Genomic DNA, 19,150 nt, shown 5'->3' on the forward strand with positions numbered 1-19,150 from the left:
CCAGACTTCTAGATAGCAACATAAGTGGTATCAAGATAGGTGGGGTGTCCTCTGCACTTTTTGCAGATGATATACTCCTCTTTCTAGACAATCCCCACCAGCAAGTCTCCCATGTGCTAGACATAATACAAAAAGTAGGTAGGGAATCAGGATTCAGAATAAATGCTCACAAAAGTGAACTTCTCTTTCTCTCCCATAAAGCAGACCTAACTCACACCCACACTTTAGGAGTGAAAATAGCCCACAACCATATCACATATCTAGGCCTCACAATAAATAAAAACCCTTTCCAGATATATGCAGACAATATTACTCCAATCATAGCCAAGGTAGTAACTCAACTAGAGGGCTGGGTAAACATTCCCCTGGGACTGGTGGGGAGAGCTGCATTGATAAAAATGATAAGCTTCAGCAAATTGTTGTATCCGATGCAGGTCCTTCCACTACTCCTCAAGCACAAAGACCTGAACAAGCTAAATAAAGCCTTCTCGTCTTTTTTATGGGCGGGCAAAAAAGTCAGAATAAAACTCAATACACTGCAATTACCTAAAGAATCAGGGGGATTAAATCTTCCAGATGTCAGAAAATACAACTTAGCTTGCATAACGAGGCATGTTCGAGATTGAAAAGGAATTGGTCTCCGATACCCAAACTAATTTAGAAAGTAGCATAGCTGAGCCCTGGCACCTCAGAGGCCTGCTTCATCCCTTATGGCCGAACTTGCCAACCAGAATTAAACAAAGCCAGTTACTACAAGACACTATAATCGCGTGGAAAGAAAATTCGCAAGCTTTTTGGTCTCCCCTGGACAATCTCAAAGTATATGCCCCTCTGGGGACACCCAGGTTTCACACCAGGTATGATGCACGAAACTTATAGCACATGGGAAGACAAGGGCCTAACAAAGTTGGGAGCCTTCTTTAACCTTGCAGAACACAGATGGCTCACTTTCAAAGAACTCCAACGAGAACATAACCTCCCTAACCATCATTATTTCATGTACACACAAATCAGATCATATGCCAAAGCACACTTACGCGATATCTCTACCATTGCCAAGCTCACTCATTTTGACTCATTCCTTAAGCCGGGAAGCATAAAACTATCATTATCAGAATTACAAGAGGCACTGGCATTGCTAAAGATTGAGTCCAAAATAAAGCAGAATTTTAAAAGTTGGGTACCACATATAGAAGACGAGCAAATTGAAAACAAGATAGTGGAGGGAAACAACAAAATTAGAAGTATCATAACAAGCGAGAGATGGAGGGAATCGCACTTATTTTTAGAGCAAAGTATGCCTTTGATATTAAATATGCTACACCCCCAGCCCACTATAAAAACCAGTGCCCCAAGTGTTCAGAGCAAAAGGCTGGCCTATTCCACTGCATATGGTCCTGCCCAAAAATTCGTAAATTCTGGTTGGAAGTGAGCACTTTACTGAGATCTATATGTAAAAATACAATTCCACAGCAACTGACACTCTTCCTCTTCAATTATGTGGACCCCTCACAGCAAGGACAATCCAATACATCAATACCGGACATTACGCATCTTATCATATTGGCTGCCAGAAAGGCCATATTTAACCGTTGGATCTACCCAACTCCCCCCTCCACACAAGATGTCCATGATGAACTCTCCTATCTGATGAAACTGGAAAGACTGGACACCACCTTGAACATATCCAAAGGTACTAAACTGTTTTTCAAAATGTGGAAACCCTATATCCTACACACAATTCCTCCAAAAGATATCAAAGACTTTATGGAACCTTTCAAATACTCGGAGTGGTATGCCTACAACCAGCTCTCAGGAACGCTTGGAGCCCTGGAGATAACGCCTGAATCCACCCATTGCTGATTTAGCAGTCCTCATACCTCTGTACCGTAGAGTATTTACCGACTTTGATAAATCCCTGGCACGTCACAACCAAATTGCAGAAAGTGACCTTGATACCTTTAGACTCCCCCTTTTTATAGGCTGCCGGTGTCAGTTCGAGCCTGAGAGCGCGCAAAGAGATGAAAAGGAGGGTGGGGGGGGGGGGGGGGGTGTTCTTTCGAGGGGGTTTTAAAGGGGGGGGGGGAGGGAATGAGGTAAGTAAGTACATAGAAAATCCCCAGAGCAACACTCAAAGAATCTAGCCCAACTGAGGATTCACGAACTTTTAAATGAGACTTTCTTGTTCTTTTGTACTCTTTTAAAGCTGCCTCAGATGTATCTTACACACTTACCTTGTTTTCTTGTTAAATATATGAAACCCTAAGCTAGCTAACGGGTAGATTTATTTTAGGTAACCCTCCAGGACAGGTATACTACGAGACTTGGCCCCTCCCAGGAAACAGGAAACATCCACTTGGTCTCTCTATAAGTTTAGACCCACCGCAGGTGTCCGGCAGTATGTATTCAAGAAACCCTGAACATGGTCTACACACCAGACTACCCTAATTATACATTGCAGTTTATCATATATACACATAACGTATACAGTATTACATATACATAATTTTAAAATGGGTGGGTTTGCAACCTGTCCTGGAGGGTTACCTAAAATAAATCTACCCGTTAGCTAGCTTAGGGTTTTTCCAGTAACCCTCCAGGACAGGTATACTACGAGATGATGAGCGAGAAATAAACCTCACCAACCTTAGGGCGGGCTGACCGCTTGCAGGATTTCTCTTCCAAACTCCCTTGCAGTCATCCGATTCAACTTGTAGTGGCGCATGAATGTGTGGATATTCTTTCATGTCGCCGCTTTACATATCTCCATTGGAGACACTCAAGCTCTGCCAGCTCAGGTCGTAGCCGTTGCCCTGGTATAATGAGCCTTTACTTCACCAGGAATTTCTAAATTCATGGTTTTATACACTTCCACAATGCACAGATTGGATCAATCTGTGCATTGTGTACTGGATACTGGATCATCTATAGTTTTTTTTTTTTTTTTTTTTTATAATATACCTTTTGGCCTACTAACTTGCCAGAAAAATTAACAAATAAAATTTCTGATATCTTTACTTTCTTTAGCTATTCTATCAGATTTTTCATTACATCTAACATACTTCATTTCTTTTCTTTTTCATTCAATGGATTAGTATAAAAGGAAAGAGATACAATTTCTTGACCTCTGTAAACCTATCTCTGACCTTGGCAAGAAATCTTCACTAGTTCTGAGAACAACTCTATCATCATATATTGTGCAGGACAGTTCTTTACATAACAGTGCCTCTAATTCACTTATGCATCTTGCAGAAGTTATGGCCACTAAAAAGACCGCTTTTAGCGTTATAAGTCCTAAGCCTAAGTCTTCCGCTGGTACAAAAGGCAAAAATGTCAAAGCTTTTAGTACAGTCGATAAATCCTATTTCGGAAACGGTTTCACCACAATCGGCCTTTTCCGCTCCACAGACTTCAAAATCTAATAACTAAAGGATCCTTAGCCAACTGCTTGTGTAAAAAAATCCTGATAATGCAGAGATCTGAACCCTAATAGTGTTTAGGGTCAGACCATTAACACAGTTTTGCAAAAAACTCCAAAATTGCCCCTATTTCATCAGACTTAAAAAGCCCATACCCAGTCGATTTTCGGCCGATCGTAAATCGATTGCCTGATTGCGATCGAAGGATCAACTGCAATCTTTCTGACCAGCTGGAAAATTAAAAATCGATCTGAAGAGATTGCTTATCACTCTGCATTGACCCCAATGCACCTAAACACCTCAGATAGATCAGAAATGTATCTGATAATCTGTCTGCTGCTAATCTAAACAGTGTATGGCTACCTTTAAAAAACAGACTCCTGTAAGCACAGGTCATACATTTTATATAAGTTCGCTTTCTAACTATTCAGTAAAGATTCTATCACTCTGTTAGATAGTCTTTTTCCCGAGGATAGACTTTTCACTAGCAAGTCCGCTAGATTCAAATGTATTACTTGAGGAATGTTCACCTCTTGAACTGTGATTAGATTGTCCCTTATTGGTAACAATATCGGTCCTGCAAACTTCATATTCAACAATAGCGGAAACCACAATCTCTTGTCCCAACTGGGTGCAGCTAAAATTACAGTCATCTCTGAATTCATTATCTTCATGAGAACAACTCTACCTCTGGTATTCCCCACATCTGGGTTATCCACCTGCTATATTCAAAGTCCGCTTCACAATCGACGTTTGAGTCCGACTGAGGAAGTCTGCTAGATTGTTTGTTGAGCCCTTTAGGTGTACAACTGTGAACGACTTTAGATTGTCCTCTGCTAACAATTATTAGTCAAACTTTGCCCCAACAGCTAAGGCTAGCTGTAAAAACGAATCCAAATCAGTTTTATCTCACCGCTCCTGCGTCTTGTTTGTTTGGATCAGTCTCAGGCTTGTCGGCTTTGGTATCCTTCTTGGCCTCCTGCCTTGAATCCCAGCCTCCTGAGCAGCGTTCATCTCTCACACAGTTAAATGGATAATGAGAGTGAACGCCGAACCGCTGTAGCTCTTCAATTTCTGGAGTGCGGAAGTGACGTCACGGCGACCCCGGAAACGTCCGTGCCGCCATCTTGGTTGAGGGAAACCATGCGCACGGCCTCCGCCTACCGCTTTTGTCTCCCTCAGCATCCAACAACCGTGCCAGCGGCCTCTGCTAAAAGAGCGTCTTCGCTACAGCCTTCCCCCTGCCGCCATCACCTGAACACCATGCGTTTGAGGGAGGTGAGCCACTGGTTCCACACTACTGATCTTCACATTTATCGGTCAGCATAAATCCCCAGCAGAATGCCCAAAGCCCTTAGCCACCCAGGCTCTCCAGGACTCGGACACCTTACAGAGAGACCTGTTCCAGGGAACAGGAAACATCCATACTGCCGGACACCTGCGGTGGGTCTAAACCTATAGAGAGACCAAGTGGATGTTTCCTGTTTCCTGGGAGGGGCCAAGTCTCGTAGTATACCTGTCCTGGAGGGTTACTGGAAAAAAATCAATTTAAAAAAAAAAAAAAGAAAAAAAAAAAAAAGAATGTACTGCAGTCTTATTGGTCTACGCACCCAAAACATCACATGCCCATGTTCTCTGCTGCCATGTCCAGGTCACGATTTGAGAACATCCTGCGCTTCCGTGCCAATACAACCTGTCATCTAATAGGACACCCTGCTTATGACCGGTTCCACAAAATTGGGCCCCTCAGACCACCTGTCATCAAAATTTGCAGATGCTTGCCCTGAACAGTCATTTTGAGGCATGTTGTTTCCAGACTACTCCTCACGGTTTTGGGCCCCTAAAATGCCAGGGCAGTATAGGAACCCCACAAGTGACATTTTAGAAAGAAGACACCCCAAGGTATTCCATTAGGTGTATGAGGAGTTCATAGAGGATTTTATTTTTTGTCACAAGTTAACGGAAATTGATTTTTTTTCACAGAGTGTCATTTTCCACTAACTTGTGACAAAAAAAATCTATGAACTCATACTATACTCCTATACTGCCCTGGCATTTTAGGAGCCCTAAACCGTTATGATTAGCCTGGAAACCGAATGCCTCAAAATGACCTGTGAAATCCTAAAGGTACTCTTAGGACGTTGGGCCACTTAGCACACCTAGACTGCAAAAAAGTGTCACACGTGGTATGGCCGTACTCAGGAGAAGTAGTATAATGTGTTTTGGGGTGTATTTTTACACATACCCATGCTGAGTGGGAGAAATCTCTGTAAATTGACAATTGTGTGTAAAAAAAAAAAAAAAAAAAAAAAAAACCATTTACAGAGATATTTCTCCCACTCAGCATGGGTATGTGTAAAAACACACCCCAAAACACATTATACTATTTCTCCTGAGTACGGCGATACCACGACACTTTTTTGCAGCCTAGGTGCGCTAAGGGGCCCAAAGTCCTATGAGCACCTTTAGGCTTTACAGGGGTGGTTACAATTTAGCACCCCCCCAAAATGCCAGGACAGTAAACACTCCACAAATGACCCATTTTGGAAAGCAGACATCCCAAAGTATTCAGAGAGGGGCATGGTTTCATTTTTTTGTCACAAGTTAGCAGTTTCTTTTTTTTTGTCACAAGGAACTCCACAAGTGACCGCATTTTAGAAAGAAGATACTCCAAGGTATTCCGTTAGGTGTATGGGGAGTTCGTAAAAGATTTTATTTTTTTTTGTCACAAGTTAGCGGAAATTGATTTTTATTGTTTTTTGTCACAAAGTGTCATTTTCTGCTAACTTGTAAGAAAAAAAAATAAAAATAAAAATCTATAAACTCAGCATGCCTCTTAGTGAATACTTTGGGATGCCTTTCCAAAATGGGGTCATTTGGGGGTATTTATACTATTCTGGAATTCTAGCACCTCATGAAACATGACAGATGCTCAGAAAAGTCAGAGATGCTTCAAACTGGAGAAATTCACTTTTTGCACCATAGTTTGTAAACGCTGTAACTTTTACCCAAACAAAAAAAAACCCAATAAGTGTCTACTTAGTGATCAAAGACATGTAGCACAATAATTTTAGACAAAAATGTATATAGAAATGTTACTTTATTTGAAAAATGTCAGCACAGAAAGTTAAAAAACAAAAACATTGACAAAATTCATGTCTTTTTTTGATGAATATAATAAAAACTAAAAATCACAGCAGCAATCAAATAGCACCAAAAGAAAGCTGTATTAGTGACAAGAAAAGGAGGTAAAATTCATTTGGATAGTAGGTTGCATGACCGAGCAATGAAAACAGTTAAAGCTGCAGTGGTCTGAATGGAAAAAAAGTGTCTGGTCCTTAAAGTGAACCAGAGGCGAAGCACTCATGTATTTTACCATATATATCAGTGGGAACATTAGAGAAAACACCTACCCTGCTCTCTGTTTCATTCTTCACTACCCAGCCTGCTTGTTTTCAGCCCTGATTAATTCCCAGACTAAGCATTCAGTCTGGCTTTGCTCAGGAATCATAGCCGAGTGTCTACTCTGATGTCTTTTGAAGCCCAAGCCTGCCCCCTTCTGGGTCTGATAGAATGACTCAGCTATAATGATTCCTGAGCAAAGCCAGACTGAATGCTCAGTTGGGAATTTTATCAGGGCTGATAACAAGCAGGCTGAGCAGTGAAGAATGAAACAGATAGAAGGGTAGGTGTTTTATCTAATGTTCCCACTTGGTAAAATACATGAGGGTGCTTCGCCTCTGGTTCACTTTAAGGTGTTTTAAGGCTACAGTCCTGAAGTGGTTAAACAATACCAGTTGCCTGGCAGCCCGGCTGAGGTTTCTGGAATCAGTGCAGATGTTTCTGGAATCAATGCAGCTTATCAAGTCAGAAACATCTGATCTGCATGCTTGTTCAGGGTCTATGGATAAAAGTATTAAAAAAGGTAGGGGATGACAAGGAAAGCATTGTTTAAAAGGAAATAGGTCAGCCTAAACCTGTTTTTTTTTTTTTTTACTTTAGATTCCCTTTAATAACCCAAGGCTTGTTCATATGCTACATGGTACTTGCCCAAGGCAGCCCAATCAGGGTAACCTCTACCGAGAACTTAGAGTGTGTATGGTGTCCCTGATGTGTTAGCTAGACATCTGGACTGGCTAAACTTCTCAGCAGAACTCAGGCTGCTCCCATTGTTCTGCTAATCACCCCATCCGCTCTGTGCCACTCTGCCTCCATATTAACAGAATGTGTCACAAGTGTCTAGGCCAGGCATGGGCAAACTTGGCCCTCCAGCTATTAAAGGGGCACTACAGCAAAAAAACTGTAAAATTTACAATATGTGCAAACCTATACAAATAAAAAGTACATTTTTTCCAGAGTAAAATGAGCCATAAATTACTTTTCTCCTATGTTGCTGTCACTTACAGTAGGTAGTAGAAATCTGACAGAAGTGACAGGTTTTGGACTAGTCCATCTCTTTATAGGGGATTCTCAGGGATATATTTATTTTCAAAAGCACTTAGTGAATGGCAGTTGCTCTGTCCAACTGCCAAAAAACTGTAGCGAGCAGGGAAGCTGGAGAGCATCATTGTTTAAATCAGTTTTCAGGAATATCTTTATAAAGAATAAAAGCCTTGCTGAGAATCCCCTATCAAGAGATGTACTAGTCCAAAACCTGTCACTTCTGTCAGATTTCTACTGTCTACTGTAAGTGACAGCATTATAGGAAAAAGTAATTTATGGCTCATTTTACTCTGGAAAAAAAAATGTACATCTTATTTGTATATGTTTACACATATTTTAAATTTTACAGTTTTCCGCTGTAGTGCCCCTTTAAGGAACTACAAGTCCCACAATGCATTTGCCTTTATGAGGCATGACTGTGGCTGTCAGACTCCTGCAATGCATTGTGGGACTTGTAGTTCCTTAACGGCTGGAGGGCCAAGTTTGCCCATGCCTGGTCTAGGCTGTACAGCACTTGGCCCCAATCTGGCACCGAGTGTTTAACCACTTGACGACCGCAGTGTTAACCCCCCTAACGACCAGGCTGTTATTTGCTGCGCTGGGCTGTGCAGGCTTTTCAGCCTCCTGCACAGCCCAGCTATGGAGCCCAGCGATCGGACTCACCTTTTTTCGTTCCTAAGGGGACATGCCAATTATAAGCCGTGGATCGCCGATCTTGTACAGCGCTGCTGGAGACCGCATCGCTGTACGGACGTAAACAAAGGGGATTTCTTTCCCCTTTCGTTTACAAACAGCCTGCTAGGCGCGATCGACAGCTAGCAGGATAATCACAGAACTCAGTTCCGTGAAAGTGGCAGGGAACGATCGCGTATGCGGTCTTGGGGCTGCCGCCACGGCCATGCCCATCGGCGTTAGGCGGTCCCCAGGTAGTTAAAGGAGTACTGTTGGGGGGGTATGGTTTGTGGACCTGAACTCTACTTCCTAAACTAAATGGGCCCATTTCCACTAGTCAGGAAATCTGTGCGGTTTGCTATGCAGCAAAAATCTGCACAGCAGAGCCATAAGAGTTTGCATGCAATGTAATAGGAAATTCGCATGCGTTTTCGGTATGTGAATTTTCCATGCGAATTTGTGTACGTTTTTGCTTAAAATAAGTGTAAAAGCACACAGGAACTGACATGTTTAAATTAGCATAATTACAAAATTACTTGAAAACCTACGCGAATTCATGGTAAAATTTGCTTTCAAATGCGTACGAATTTGCATCCGCATGCAAATTCATTTTTGCGTTTTCTGCAATGAATTTACACCGCACAAGTGGAAACGGGTCCTCAAGTTGTGCTGTCCCACCTCAAAAACTGGAGTGAGCATACTGCTTGCTCGCATAGATGGCCCATGCAAATATTCAACACCACACATTTGCATGCAGTGCAGGAAAAAAAAATGTTTGGTTAATAACTTATTTTAATACACTGTAGTATGAAAAGGAAACACCCTGCAGGATAAGCTGGTATTTGAGAACAAAATTAACATTTCAACTGTAACAAAATAAAACTCAATTTTGTTTTGGTTCAAACATGGCTAATGGCAAAGCTAACATACAGAGAAGCCTCTTCTGTAACAAAGAGGTTGGCCTGATGATTACTCAGCCATTAAAAATTGATTATACAAACATCACTGAACAGCATATAGCCAGCTTTGGAGACCAGTCTACAGCAGCACTCCGGCTCCTTCCACACAATGGCCTCAATTCACTAAGCTTATCTCCTGTCTTTAATAATGTTTCTATAGTTATCACCATGGTGATAAGGCAAGTAGTATTCAGGAAACATTTTACCTCAGGCAAACCTAACGTAACTCTTCTGTCTTTAAGTTAACTCTTTAATCCTTAAAATAACTCCAGAAGTTAAAGAATGGCTGTTAATTAACTGCATGAGAAAACTACAGAGGAGGTCAATTAACTACAGGGGAGGTAACTTAAGGAATGAAGAGATAAGATAACTCACTGTGTGGAGGTAAGTTCTCTTGCCTTATCTCCAGCATGATCTTAGTGAATTGAGGCCATTGTGATGGCAACGCAATGTGGCAAAAAGTCGCATCACACATTAGATGTGCAGTGAAAACTGTAAAATGTACAGTGAAGGTGATTCACTGCTACTGCAAACACACAGAATGCTGCACATTACTCTGACGGGACCTGACACACTGCGCCCTATGTGAATGTACCATAGCAATATCATTGCATCGCATAGGGATGCAAGGATATTGTCCGCTGTAACAAAATGCAAAGGATTTGGAGTGAAAAGACCATAAGGCCTTGTGCACATTATAAATCGCCAATGGTATAGCAAGCGCTGGGCGATTTATGGAGCGCTTTTCCCTGCTCCTTGAAAAGCGCTTTTGCTGAGCAATTAAGATTTTCACTTCCTGATGTTTGACCCGGTCAGCAATTACAATTTTCACTTCCTGATGTTTGACCCGGAAATTAATACATACAATTTATTCATAAAAGCGCTCAGGAAAATCGCAACACAAAGCGCTTTTTCAAGCGGTTTCCCTATACCTTCCATTGAGCAAAAGCACTCAGAAAAAAATGGTACATGAAGCGTATTTGCGATTTTAATAAAATCGAAATGCGCACATGTGAACAGTCTCATAGGAAATAATTGTACAAGCGCTTTTAGGGCGATTTCTAATATCGGCAGTGCTTAAAAAATCCGCAAGCGCTCAGTGTAAACGAGCCCTAAAAAAGACAAACATTTGCTTTAAAGGCCCTTTAGCAATTGAAAACGGCACCTATGCAGGTTGCTTTACAGGAAGCTACAGGAAACCATGCTTTGGTAGATTGCTGCATGCCTAATACAACAGTCACCCTAGTAAGTATGCTTGACACTGACCTAAAAGCCACTCATCTCCCAATGGCCTATGAAAGCTGCTCCAATCAGCACGTATTTATCGATGCACTGATTGTTGAATCAGCATAGCTCAATTGCAGACAGTGCTAACAGGTCAGCACCTCTAGCTAATCAGACAAGCAGCTCCCTTCTAAGCCTTGTATACACTCACTGGACAAACCTCACTCAGCTCAATCAATTTCCAGCCATCTCAAATGAGAATTTGAGCTTACAGCTGCTTCACAACACCATTAGCAGATTGTGAAACAACTAAAGATGAACATTCCCCAGAACAATGCTCGTTTCCTAGCTGCCATGCCTCTTACCCGCACTATTGAACAGTTGTAATTTGAGCTCTTCCGTGTCAGCTGACTGCCACAGCAGATAACATCATGTGCTTTCAAAATGAGCCTAACAAAATGCCTGCTTCCATTTAAGCAGGAAGTAGAAAGTGCAGATTCAATGTAGGATTTGTATCACCTGTAAACAAAAATGTTTTTCGTTAAATGTTATTACGCTGCTGTGTATCTTTTAGGGCTCTTTTACATTAAAACTCATTTCCAGCGTTTTAATGCAAAGTCAATACATTGCATTAACCAAGGTAAAATGAAAGTCAGACTTTCATTTTACCTTTCACACTCGACACTGCGCTTCGGTGCGTTGCGATTTGATGCACCCGGGAGCTTTTAATCGCCAGGAGCCTGTGTTTTCCCATCGGGTGAATAGCTACCGCCGCTGATTGCGTCGCACCACAACATCCCAACGACACGCAGCAGGCCATATAACGCGTGCCAGAGAGCGGCTCCTGCACGCGTTGTCAGATGTGAAAGAGCCCTCAGAGCAGAGATGAAGTTCTGACTTCAGGTCCCCTTTAAACCTCTCTCTACACTCACCGGATAGCTTCTAGATCGTAGTTTAAGTGGTATTCGAGTACCATAAACAGAATTTTATGGTACAGTGACTGCTTATATGGGTCAAGATTTCTGAAAGTCACTTTCATCAGATCTGTCTTTAACCAAATGCACATTGGGTATGGTAGCAAATACACTTTTACAGCATTAGAAGACTATCACAGCAACAAAGTAATAGAGATAGATTTCTACAACCTGATCAAATACAAATGTAATCAATCCCTACCATACATCCGAAAATTAAGAAATGATTTATCTAGCCAGGCCACTTTAAAAAAGGTGAACACACAATAACTGTCGACTGCAGGAACTGAATCGGAATCCTTAGGACAAGGGCGACAGTTCCAAGCAAGAAGTTTGGAAACAGGATGATACCATTTATTGGCTAACTTACAAGCAAGAGCATTAAAGCGGACCCAAACCAAACATTTTTTAATTGAAAATATTTAGTTGCACCACTCTGACACATACAAAGATAAATAAATAAACACTCCTTCAAACCTATGATCATTTCAGTGCATGCTTTTCACCCTTCTCTTTTCATAGCTAGGGTTACACTGGGGGCAGCCATTAGCAATTCCTCCATTGCTGGACACCATCTACTCCACCAGTTTGCCGGAAAAGTCCCGGCAATTTGAAAGGAAGGGAGGGGCTCCTCCAATAAATGTAAAATATTTTATATTTGTCATCATGCAGCTGAAAAAAGGCAGCTATTTATTATTATAATTTAGAAAATAGATTTTATTTCTGAAATCTTGTATTTTTAATTTGGGTCTACTTTAAAGATCTCAGTCAACCACAGCTGAGAGACATGTACCTTAAAACCACTTAACTACCGCCTAACGCCGATAGGCGTCGGCGGGTCGTTAGTGGTATAGCATGGATTTTTCCATGCCAGTTCATGGAGGCTGTTTCCATGAACAGTCGGAGAGCCGCCGATCGTGGCTCACCGGCGAAATGTAAACACGTGGGGAAGAAATCCCCGCTGTTTACATCATACGGTGCTGCTGCCGTAAGGCAGATCGGCGATCCCTGGCCTCCGATTGGCAGGGGATCGCCGGCATATGATAGGCTGAAGCCTATCCTTCAATGCGCAGGACGGATATCCGTCCTGCGCAGCCCATGGAGGGAGAGAGAGAGGGAGGTAAGGGGAGGGAGCGCCGAAAACGCTGCGGAGCGGGGCTTTGAAGAACCCCCCGCAGATCACAAACAGCCGGCGGCGATCAGACCCCCCAGCAGGACATCTGGGGGGGTCTGATCGCTAAGGCTCAATCGTGGTCGGTGCTGCGGGCTGGAGAGCCCACGCAGCACCGATCACTGCAGAAAGCCCTGGTCCTTAAGTGGTTAAGGAAGGAGGGACAACAGCACAGCACACAATGCAGTGTCTTCCAGTAAAAGAGATAATTAAATAAACTATGCTCCTTTATAGCTATCATTTAAATAGTTGGTATGCCAGATGCTTAACTACTTCAGCCTTCAGTCGTTTTTCACGTTATGCATCTGAGCAATTTTCACCTCCCATTCATTTGCCAATAACTTTACTACTACTTATCACAATGGCGTCAATTCACCAGAGGTTACCAACCTGTTTATCTCTTGGGAGGTAATTTACCTCCTGTGATATCTCCAAATAGCAATTCTCCAGAAGTATAGGGGAAAATATCGACAGAGAGAAATGCAAGAGATAAATGTGAGATAAGTATGAGATAAGTGATAGCAGTTAGTTTTTCTCCAAATCACAATTCACCAGGGAAGAAAGGGGGTGTGGCCATTCGTTATTTTTCCATATCTTTATCCCCTGAATGAACCTGGAGATATCATGGTTTTCATACAGCAGCTGCTGCTGCGGAAGATGGAGCCTTTTGAGCTTACTCTGTTAGGCCTGGTGCACACCAAAAACCGCTAGCAGATCCGCAAAATGCTAGCAGATTTTGAAACGTTAAAACCTGACAGAACCACAGGTTTTGGACTAGTCCATCTCCTCATGGGGGATTCTCAGGGTTTTCTTTGTTGTCATAAGCATTTCCTGAACAGCAGTTGCTAAGTATAAAACTGATAAAATAGTGTGCCAGTGAGTAGGGAGGCTGGCATCTAACTACTTTGGCAGTTAAAGAGAACCCGAGCTGGGTTTGAACAGTGTGATCTGCATAGTGAGGCTGGATCTGCCTATACAGCCCAGCCTCTTGGTATTCCAAACCCCCCTAAGGTCCCCCTGCACTCTGCAATTCCTGATAAATCACAGCCGGTGCTGTCGACACAGCTGTCGCAACGGCTGTGTTTTTCTCTAGTGTCAGTCTGCTGCTCTCCCCACCTCTTGCAGAACTCCGGTCCCCGCCTGCCTCCCTTCCCTCCTCGCTGATTAGAGGGAAGGGAGGGGGGCAGGGACCGGAGCTCTGCAGGAGGCAGGGGGGTGCAGCCGAGACTGACACTACAGATGTAAACACAGCCGCACAGAGTGGCTGTGATCTATGTCTGATTTCAGAGTGCAGGGGGACATTTGGGGGGGGGGGGGGGGGGGGTTGGAATACCAACAGAGGCTGGGCTGTATAGGCAGATCCAGCCTCTGTATTTAGATCACGTTCTTCAAACACACCTCAGGTTCTCTTTAAACTGCCGTTCATGGATTGCTTTTGAAAACAAAAGAAAACCCTGAGAATCCCCCATGAGGAGATGGACTAGTCCAAAACCTGTGGTTCTGTCAGATTTTAACGGCTTACTTTTTTTCACCATAGTGGTCCTCTTATAACTGGACAATTTCCAAACTGCTTACAATTTGCATCCAAGCTGAGAATCAACAGCATCCGTCACTGACCATCTCTTGGCCTAGTTATGGGAAGCTAGCTATGAAATTAAACTCAAACTTCACAAAATGGCCAGAACTGATCTGATGTGTTCTGCTTATTGCCGTTAAACAGTCCATCTAAGCTGGGCACCACACCGGCATGCAAAACTAGCATTGTATTCCTAAGGTCAGCCATTCTTTCACCATGTTGTCACGACAGTCGCAGGGTATATGAGGACAAAGCACGAAGGCCGCCATTCCCTCCCACGGGATACACAGCCTGCCATGTACTGTACGCACTGTACTGGGCAGTGCCTGCATCCATAGGGCACAGCGGGCCTGGCCGGTGCTACAACACTTTATCCTACACGTTGAACTAACCTACATCCCATAGACTTTTACTATCCCTTCCCCTCCCCTTACCTTCCTGGTAATATATACGTTTGATAGTGGATGTAGGCAAATTCGACGTGTAGGTTATCACGTCGGAACACCGGCAGCATCACACAAAGGACAGGGCACGGCTTCCCACTCACACGGCCAGGCCACACTTCCCCCATCCCGATACTCACCGAATGTAAGGCAGGCAGGAAACGGGCCAGAGACGGGGCGGCTGGTAACGAGAAACAAACACAGGCCTGGTACGCGAGATTCCCCTGTGCTGCACGACGACCAGGAGAAAGAGAGAGGCCGGGCACGTCAAAGCTGCGTCACCGAGGGCGGGACAAGGTGTGGACTATACCATTAAATCTAAGCAGGGGTATTTAGCTATAGAGTGCTACCTGACGTGAAACACAATTCACTGCGCGTTCGAGCTGAAGTCAACATTCGTGAAATGTGCTCTCTAGCCTAGCATATCACGGAGAAAGGGCGCCCGTGTAAAGTCCTAAGGGGGTGACACGTGAGAGGGTGATAAGGCGCCCCCTCCCCTCCGTGTTGCGTGATTTGGCGTGTGCAGCTGTGGATTGGGCAGTCTGCAGACGATAATTACATAGACCTGGAAGTGGTCGGTCTGTCCTCACAGATGGGGCAGCTGTAGTTGTCAGTGTCATATTTTACTTCTTGTACATTGCTAGTCTATAGGGAGGCTTGCCCAGCACCTGCGTATAGTGGTGTGTCATTAAAGGGGGTTGTAACATCCAAAAATAGAAAATAAATGCCAAAAAGTTAGTATCCCAAATATATGACCTTTTTTTTTTTTTTCTAAAATAGGTCCATATAGTATATATCTCCCATTTTTTTTTTTTAATGTCTGGATGCCTTTTTCTTACACTATGTACACACGCATGATCAAATATAATGACCGCCTCAGCTGATATTAAGGCGTGTGTCAGTAGCCTCTGACTGCTGCCCCGCAAGCGGTCCCCCAGGTGGATCAACTTGGCCGAATGACAGCCAACTCCATTGTGCACGCTGCTCCTCCACCCGCCGGGTGACGTCACGTATGTGGTGCTCTGTCCTCCCTCCCCGCACAGCAACAGAACGCGTTGTCAGATATACAAGCTCACTTTGTGTCTGTACAACACAGCCCAAGGGGACTGTATCCTGTTACCCAATGGCGGACATTCATCGCAGGTGTGTACATACCTTTAGCTACAGTAAGGGTCCGTTTACATCTAAAACCGCAAAAGACCAGCGATTACCGCCTGCGTTTTGCTGGGGTGATTTTTCTGCAATTAACGCGGAAAAATCACTGGACACTGCGGCACTTTTGGAGCAATCGCGATTAGCGGTACTATGCATGCTAATCACGATCGCGAATCGCCGGCAAACCGTTGCATGTAACACGTTTGCGGTTAATGCTAACCGCAAACGCGGCAGTGACAACACTGCCATAGTGTTACATGTTGTAGCGGTTTTTTAAAAACTGCTAGCGGTTTGCCTTGAGCTGGAATCGTGCGATTCCCGCTCAAGTGAGAACGGGCCCTTACAACAAGCTGATCTAAGCATGCAAATAACAGAAAGCTTTATATGGATAAGATAAGAACACTGTATCCAGAAGAAGGTAATTTAATTCCCCCAACTCTTTGATGAGTTTACACAGTTAGGGCTCGTTCACACTAGAGGCGGTTCCTGCCTTTTTTCATGCGCAAGCGATTTTTAAAATCGCCCCCCCAAACGTTTGTGCAATTAATGTCTATGAGAAGGTTTATATTAGCGTGGGTTGTGCACTGTGCGGTCAGCAAAGCGGTGCATGGACCATTTTGGGGGCGATTCCACCTCAATGGAAGGTATAGGAAAAACGCGAATGCTCAGAAAATCGCTTTGTGCATCGATTGCATGAGCGTTTATAAGAATAAATACATTGTATTTATTCTTTTCCGTGTCAAATAGTTCACTTTCTGACTTGAGTCAGGGAGTGAATTTTACAAACGCTCGGGAAAAGCACTTAGATAAGCGCATTTCACAAAAACGCAACACCCACCCAAGCGCCGGGAAGATTTAAAAAAAAAAAGACAAACGCGAGCGTAACGCAATGTGAGCGAGGCCTGATGTAAGCCTGTTGTCTAGGTGATGTTTGCTGTTGGAGGGACAATAAGCTGTGGCAGTAGGGAGGGAAAATTAAAGTGGACCTGAACTCAGAACTTTATCTCAGTTCTAAAAGATAAGCAACAGCATAATAATCTTTAAAGAAAATAACGTTTCTTTGTTACAGCTGATACAAATCCTACAATAAATCTGTACTGTTTCTACTTCCTGCTTTCATGGAAGCAGACATATTGTTAAAATCCTGTGCTTTCAAATGAACTTATCTGCCGTGGCAGTTAGGTGACACGGGGAGAGATCAAATTACAACTTGTGATTAGTCACAGATGAGAAGGAATTAAATACATTCAGGGTGCATTTCTCTGTTTTCCTTCAGTCCTGTGCAAGAGTTCTGGTCCACTCTAAGAAAATACCAGCGTCTCCTGAGTAGTTTATTGTTTTGTTAGATTTGACTTATAAATCCAACATTTCGAGACCACACTGGGTTTCCTTATCACAGTGAAGGCTCAACAAGCCAAATATGTCCACAGAGCTGGCAATGCTTGCATTGAGGGAAGTACCAAACACCTTGGGAATTCCTAGTCTAAAGCATTAAAGGGAATGTCCAGGCAGCCAATACTTACCTGGGGCTTCCTCCAGCCCCTAGCAGCCGCTACATCCCTCGCTGCAGCTCCGCTCTCAGTCCCCAACGGTGCAGAGGCGGACCTCGCCAGGTCGCCCTCTACTACGCTTGCGTAAGCGCCGCTGTCAATCACTCGCACCGCATGTGGTGTGCAGTGTACTGCGCAGGCGCAGTAATAGAGGACGACCTGGTGAGGTCGGCCTCTGCACCATCGGGGACAGGGAGCAAGCAGCTGAGAGCGGAGCTGTGGCGAGAGACATAGCTGTTGCTAGGGGCTGGAGGAAGCCCCGGGTCAGTAAGGCCTCTTTTCCATGGACAGTTGACAGGCAGTGAAATGCCTTTCAAACTCTCGCAACTGCTCACTGCTGCCTGGTAACTGCTTGATTCTGTCTGGTATCTGTTCACTGCTGCCTGGTTCCACGGAAAGTTGAACTGTGTGCTCAGCAAGCAGTTGGCAGGCAGCAGTGAACTTTTACCAGGCAGCAGTGAGGGCTTGTTCACACCTATGGCGTGTTTGCTATTTTTTCAGTGTGTGGGAGTTTCAGAATCGCCTTAAAAGCGCTTGTGGAATGAATTCTTATGGGATAGTTCTTATCTGCGCGTTTTGTCAGCTTTCCGCTCAGCAAAGCGCTGCTTGTACCATTTTTGGGCGATTTTGCTACAATGGAAGGTATAGGAAAAGCGCGAAACGCTCACAAAAAAATGTGCAGCAATTGCATTCACGCTTTCATGAATAAATACATTGGGCTCTATCCTCAAAGAGGCCAAATCACCGCAAAATATTACCGCAAAATTACCGCCAGCGGTAATCTCCGCATTTTTTCTGCATTCACTAAAATTTTTCGCATGTTTTCCGCATGCAGTAAAAAGAGTGCGGAAACGGCAATTAAACGTGCGGTAAACATGCGGTAAAAAGGTTGCATGAAAAATAGTTTAAAAAAAAAATAAAAATGTCAAAGTCCACCAAGCACAGCACTTAAGCCTCCAGACGTCATTAAAATCAATGGGATGCGAAATATATCACCTACTACTTGTAGGTGATAAAGAATCGGTAATTAACGCTGAAATAATGCGTCTGAAATATTTTGTGAATGTGGTTTTTTTTTTTTGCGAAAATACCGACTTTTGCGGAACTTTTTCCGCATTACTACCGCACATTTACAGCACATTTACCGCACATTTACCGCATGCGGAAACAACATGCGGAACATTTTGTGAATCTCAAGATCGCGATGTTTTGGTCGCAAATTTCCCACACTGACTTTACCGCATGCGGGAAGTCATTGAGAATAGAGCCCATTGTATTTATTCATTTCCAGGTGAAAGAGTTCACTTTCTGACTGACGTAAGGATGTGAAAAAATAGAATCGCTCTGCAAAAGCGCTTAGAAAAGCGCTTTGCAAAAAATCGTAGCACACAGGTAAGCACCGGGAGGGGAAAAAAAATCACTCACAAAATTGCAAAACGCTGGCCTCAGCGATTGCGATTTTACATTTGAACAAAGCCTGAGAGAGGAAAAAGGAATATCCGCACTCTCCAAAGGGTGGCATCCAAAAGATTTTATTGAGCAACCACAAGACAGAAATAAAAAG

At 43.6% G+C, this 19,150-nt stretch overlaps 1 protein-coding gene across 1 annotated transcript in view; it reads right to left on the reverse strand.

The window, feature by feature from the left end:
* The window catches only part of BZW1 (basic leucine zipper and W2 domains 1), a 59,566-nt gene extending 44,435 nt beyond the window's left edge, over nt 1-15,131 (reverse strand). Inside the window, exon 1 of the mRNA XM_068245135.1 lies at nt 15,022-15,131. The gene's annotated coding sequence lies outside the window, so the exon portion shown is untranslated. The remainder of the gene's footprint in view (nt 1-15,021) is intronic.
* Between the last annotated feature and the right edge of the window lie 4,019 nt (nt 15,132-19,150).

This window comes from Hyperolius riggenbachi, chromosome 7 (genome assembly GCF_040937935.1).
Source record: "Hyperolius riggenbachi isolate aHypRig1 chromosome 7, aHypRig1.pri, whole genome shotgun sequence".
Lineage (NCBI taxonomy): Eukaryota > Metazoa > Chordata > Amphibia > Anura > Hyperoliidae > Hyperolius > Hyperolius riggenbachi.